Raw genomic sequence first — 6,520 nt, 5'->3', positions numbered from 1 at the left:
CCCACTCGCCCTATGTTGCCATTTAAGATTTTCGATCCCCCTCGCGCCCCCCCGGTCCCTTTGGAGGTGGGGGGGCGCCACCCCCCGCAGAAAGTAGATTTTTTGAAAAATCGTTTCGCGTGTTTCAGCGTTTTTTTTTAATGTTGGAAGTTGTCGAAATATTTGACCGTCCCGGTACATAATTGACACCCTGTATATATATAACATAAATATACACATATGTTCGTCTTGTCTCAGTTGTTCTTAAGACATTAACTCGATTAGTTCTCAGCATACAATTTAAAATTTAATCGTAATGATTTTGATTATTGTTATGTCTAAGTCGTAAGCATTGCATGTAAATTATTAAATTATCAAAATGTTAATTTTTTAATCGTCAGACATCATTTTAATTTAATAAATTTCTTTTTTTATGATTTTGTCTGCCTTTGACACATCATTCCGTTTCTCCTTTTTTACTTTTCGTGACAGCTATCATTTTATTATAACTTTATTGCCTGATATCTATGTAAAATAAACTTTGGCTATTGTTCATTGCTCACTGAATTTCCTCTAATTTTTTTTTATCACATTTTATATGACAAGCAATTATACAAGTTTACTGTTAATATTTCTTTTTATTTTTACGTATTAGTCATATATACAAAATATTGTTTTTAACCTTGATGACAGTTTCTTATTTACATGTTCCTATTCGTACTCCCTGTCAATTTGAATTACATTTAGATACTTTAACGTCTTACGTTTTCAATCTAACATTTTACTTAATATGTCAATTAGTAATAAGACTCATAAAATTCAAAAAACATTAAAAAAACGTTACGAGTCAAAAATTACTTTTTAAAATTAAACATCGTTAATATAGAAGTTTATATATATGGTAAGTAAAAGAAACAATTATACCTTTTAGTTGTTTTAACAATGTGCTAGCAATAAACAGACAGACATTACGATCGCAATCGGATCATTATTGATGTTAAAAACATATAATATTATAACGATAAAAATAAAACATAATAAATATTTATACTTCGTTCTCTCTAACAAGTGGTAATAGAAAAACGATTATCATTCTATTCTCAGATATTTTACTTAATATTTACGTAAATTAGAAGAAAAATATAAAACACGTTCATATGTAGAAAAAACGTTCAAGATTATATATCCAGTATCACTAACAATAAAATAACCAATTTACCAGTAAAATGAATTAAAAATTGATGGCTAATTTTAACAAATCCAACTTATGTTATTAAAAAATTACGTTTTCTTACGATTTTAGGTCGATAAACTTGAAAATATACAAAAAATATAACAAAAAAAATTTAGACCGTGAGAAATACGAAAAAAATATTTAAGGAACGTTACAATTGCAAAATATTTGACGAAGTCAATTGAAAAATATATCTTAACTGTTTGAATCCCATTTAAAAAAGTAAAAGGATACTCTATGAATCTCATGTTTTGCAATATTTGAATCAACAGTTGAAAATAATGAATAAAGATAAAAAAAAATATGTACTTCAACAGTGCGGTAAGATTTGTGTAGTTCATGTGTGATTATTATTATTAGTTTTAAATATCTTTGTATTATTTCAACAGTACCGTTTTATGTTACCACTTCCATATTTGTTATTAACAATCATCTTCATTAATATTATAGAGTAGCATTTTCCCTCCTCACAAGCTTTGAAATGACATAATAGTAAGGTACATACTGAAGATAAACTATTTTCCAGGCTAAGGAAAATCCAGCCGTTCGTCAGTTTCACCGGATTGCGTGACAAAAATCGTACACAGAATGGAGGAAGACGATGGCTCTTCAGCCTTTAGTAATAAATCCACCGTTATTAAAGCAGCGCAAGAAGCAATGGAACGATTAGATGTATGTGGACAGTGTCATTCTATTTTTCATTTTATCGAAAAGTTTCAAGAATATCGCGCAAAAGAGGGAGCCTGCTCCAAAACGTCACTTATTCGTGACACCAACGATAATAAACAAAATGCACAAATATGTGCATTTCTATTATGAAAGAGTACACAAGTCCAAGACAGTTCAGACAAGGAGGCATCTAACACTTGGACATTGCACCAGAAATGGTGTAATATAAATACGAAAGACATGGGTCATAGCAGGAGAAACTGTACAAACATTTACAAAAATTAGTAACACAAAGATGCAAGATACTCTGATGCAATCAAATACCAATGTCGACAGTGCCAAACCGATAACAGTTCGTAAAGTTGTCAGAAATGAACAATCGGAAAAAACAGGCAAAGCTAAAAAGGATTCTATAAAGTCATTGGAAACAAAAACACAGAAGAATGAATCTATGGAAATTGGAGTAGATAAAAAAAATCCAAGACTGAAACCATCGATCAAACTCAAAATCAAATCTGGCAAAGCAACTACCGAAGAAGATGATCTAAGTAACGAAGTAACGAATATATTGTCGATAAGATATTAGACAAACATTTTAATATTAAAAAGAAATGCTCGAAATACTTAATCAAATGAAAAGATTATCCACATGAAAACAATACATGAAAATCTGCAAAGGCTATAGCAATACGCAAAAGTTTATTAAATGAATTTGAGCGGAGTTACACCAAGAAGAGTCTAAAGCAGCGCAATAGAAGGCTAACACAAAAGTCATCGGATGTGTGAGTTTGCCGTTGCAAAAATCAGTCATAAAAACTGAGACTAGTCAAACTAGTCCAAGTACTGTGGCTCAAGCAGGACGCTCGATGCGATCTAATAAATCAAAAGCGATGGATCAAGTCAAAAAATGGTATGGCTCAATGAAAGATGAAGAGAATGAACTGTTAGGTATAAGAAAAATTGATGATTCAGAGAGTGATTCGGAAAAAGAAAAATGCAGTGCCGCAAAGAAAATGACAAGCGACACGGGTAGTGATGAAAAATGGATTAGGGAATCTGAAGACGAAAGACTATTGGGTTATAATGACGCGATTCAACGTGCATTCAATCGCGCTAATCCGAGTAAATCCAACAAAATTTCGATTTCATCCACTGATCTGGCAATGACATTAGGATTACAATCTGCAAATGAAGCAAAATCTAACCAACCACCTGTTTTAAGCTGACTGCCTAACGCCGACGGGGTTGTTAAAGTCAATTCCAAATAAATGCCGAATTTAACTTCCGGTTTCTACGTTATGTCGCGAAAAAGTATCATCAAATTGAATTCGTCCCCCATTGGGAAAGTAGCTGTTAAAGAATCTTTAATGAGCAAGGTGTTGTAATGGTCCAAAGTCGAGATAATACAAACGTAATCACCTACAAATGCAGATAGTGTAGTAAAATGTTTTGTATCATATTTTATGTCAATTTCTCTGTTAACATGTAGTCTTTTTCATAAACCTTTATAATAAATAAAATTCAATAAAATAAAATAAAATAAAATTATGTTAGTAAAAAATTATGATTTGTTACGATTTTAAGTGAGTAAATTTGAAAATATACATAAACGAAAAAATTTAAACCGTGAAAAATACAAAAAAAGTTTAGGGAATGTTACAATAAAGTCAATTGAGAAATACACCTAAAGTGTTTGAGAGTCGTATTTGAAAAATAGGCGAATATTTTATCACATTACTTTAAATACGAAGCCCCACTATGGTCTGAATGTTAAGATGTTGAACTATATATATATTTATTTAAATAAATCAATTTCAGAAATGATAATGAGTGTCAATTGTCGGACTTTTGAACGCAATCAATCTAAATTATTAAAAATTCCCCCAAATTTCCCAAATTTAATCATAAAAAACTATATATAAACTTATTGCGAAATATATTGCCTCGGCCGGAAGATGAACCCGGATGTTTTGCATTTCGCGCGAGTCTCGGTAGTTCAAAGACTTAGGACGCTCGTACGGAATGCAAGATATCCGGTTTCGCATCTCAGCTAAATCAAAATTTTTCGCAATAAGTTTTATACAGTTTTTCAAGATTAAATTTACAAAATTTGAGAGGATTATTAATATTTCAGATTAATTGCGTTGAAAGTCCGACAACCATATCGGCACGTAAATATCATTTCTGAAATTAATTCAAATAAATATATATAATAGTTCAACATCGTAACATTAAGACCGTAGTGGCGCTTCATATTTGAAGTAATGTATTTAACATAGACAGTTTTGTTTCCAATCTTATTCTAAATATTCTATCAATATAAATTTCTGTAATATTTGAATCAACAGTTAAAAATAATAAATAAAGATACAAAAAAATATGTATCTCAACAATGCGATAAGATTTATGTAGTTCATGATTAATATTTTTAGAGTTTTGGACATGTTTGTATTATTTCAACAGTTTCATCTTATGTTACCATATCCACATTTGTTTTGTAACAATTATATTAAAGATAAGCAAATTCCCTCCTTACAAGCTTTGAAACGACATAATAGTGAGGTACATACTGAAAATAAACCCTACAAATGCAAAACGTGTAGTAAAACATTTCAGTACAAACGATATTTACGTCGTCATTTGATAATTCATATAGATGAAAAACCTTATAAATGTGAATTTTGTGGAAAAGTATTTACGTAAGTAATTATAGAATTATTAAATAATCATTTTACTTAAATTAATGGTTAACAAATGATAAATACTTTGCAGTCACCAATCGAATCTAAGTAGACAATAGAGAAAAATACATTTCAGTGGACATAACAATTGTAGCGTTTATAAGAATGGTTTGGATAATGAACAGGATATGATTAATCATTTTGTCACAAAACAATCTGATATCGATGAAAGATCCTACAAATATAAGACATGTTCAGCTACATTTAAAAGTTTAGAATACCTTAAAATGCATACAAAAATACATGCAGACGAGAAATCATATTTTGCGAGGTATGTGTTACAAAATTATTGTTACTACTTTTTCTTATTATTTCTAATTTGGTTGTGGTTATTTTTACATTTTTGTAATTATAAATGTATTTTAGATTTGCAGCACAGCGTTTATTGCTAAAAGAAGTCTAATCAGGCACAGATACACATATAGCGATAGAAAGCTGCTTGAATATTCGATATGTAACAAACGCTTCACGCAGAAAGATACCTTCTTACATACATGCGAGAGAAGGTCATTCATGATAAAATTTAATTCATTAGCAGATTCACATTTATGTTTCTATTTTTGTTATATATATTGATAATATATTATAATAGACTATTGTAATGTACCACAATACATTTGATATATAAAAGATTATTTTTTTTAGGGTCACATGAGTGATATCGTAATAAAGAACTAACTGACGAACTAAGCGACTAACAACAGAATAACCGATCAAGTACAATTATGACTATTCTTAATAATAATGACGAACCTATAATAAAAGAAATTGTGGATAAAGATGTAATTTTTTTTGAGGTATGATATATGCATTGATGGAAGTTTCTCTATAAATACATTTATTCTAGGAAATAAAATAGAACATTGTCAGACACAGGATCACCGACGTGTAAAGCTCACATTCAATGTACGTTCATAAGACAAAACCACTAAATTAATTTTTTAATAACTTTAATTATTTACGTTTTTATTTATGTTTGGATTTAAGGTAGTACACTCGCGAATTATAATAAAAACAAAATTTCTTGAAATTGATATACATATTGTATTGTACTAGAAAAAGTTGTTATGCTTGTGCAATTGGAATGAGATTGAGATTTTAGTATTGAAATGTAAACAACTGAAGGCCGCATTACTTATTAGGTGTACAAGTATGAAATGCAGATTAAAAAAAAAAAAACACGTTAAATTCGGAAGAATGATAAAAAGAGCTTTATTCAAAGTATGCTCCATTGCTAGTTACACATTTTTCCTATCTTTCGGGCAATTTGTGGATACCACGCCAGTAAAAATCTTCCCCCTTTGCCGCGAACCATTCATCGAGCCATTTTTTCACATCTTCGTACGAACCAAAGCGCTGCTCAGTAAGTGCGTGACCCATCGATGCAAACAAGTGATAATCGGAAGGAGCCAAGTCTGAGTAAGCCGCATGGGGTAGAACTTCCCAGCTGAATGCTTCCAACGTATCGCGAACCGGTTTTGCCGTATGTAATGGAGCATTGTCATGAAGAAAAATGACTTTGTGTTGTCTCTTTTGGTATTCTGGTCTTTTTCAAGCAGCGAACGGTTCAAATCGATCAATTATTGTTGGTAGCGTCCAGCATTAACCGTTTCATCAGGTTTTAACAGCTCATAATAGACCACACCCTTCTGGTCCCACCAAACACAAAGCATCGTCTTTCTGCCAAAGCGATTCAGTCTGCGGTCGATGTGGATGGTGCGCCTGGGTCTACCCATGATTTTTTGCGCTTGGGATTCTCAAAATAAATCCACTTTTCATCCCCACTAACGATACGATGCAAAAACGACTTCCTTTTGTATCGTGCAAGCAAAATTTCACATGTGTTTTTGCGCCTCTCCATCTGCCTGCCGTCCAACTCATGCGGTACCCATCTTCC

At 31.4% G+C, this 6,520-nt stretch overlaps 1 pseudogene; it reads left to right on the top strand.

Moving 5' to 3' along the window:
• Positions 1-1,786: 1,786 nt before the first annotated feature.
• Positions 1,787-3,317, top strand: LOC108748196 (annotated as a pseudogene).
• The last annotated feature ends 3,203 nt before the right edge of the window (positions 3,318-6,520 follow it).

The sequence above is a fragment of the Trachymyrmex septentrionalis genome, unplaced genomic scaffold, assembly GCF_001594115.1.
Source record: "Trachymyrmex septentrionalis isolate Tsep2-gDNA-1 unplaced genomic scaffold, Tsep1.0 scaffold218, whole genome shotgun sequence".
Taxonomy (NCBI): Eukaryota; Metazoa; Arthropoda; class Insecta; order Hymenoptera; family Formicidae; genus Trachymyrmex; species Trachymyrmex septentrionalis.
The sequence above is the reverse complement of the archived record's forward strand: the minus strand, read 5'-3'. Positions and strand labels throughout refer to the sequence as shown.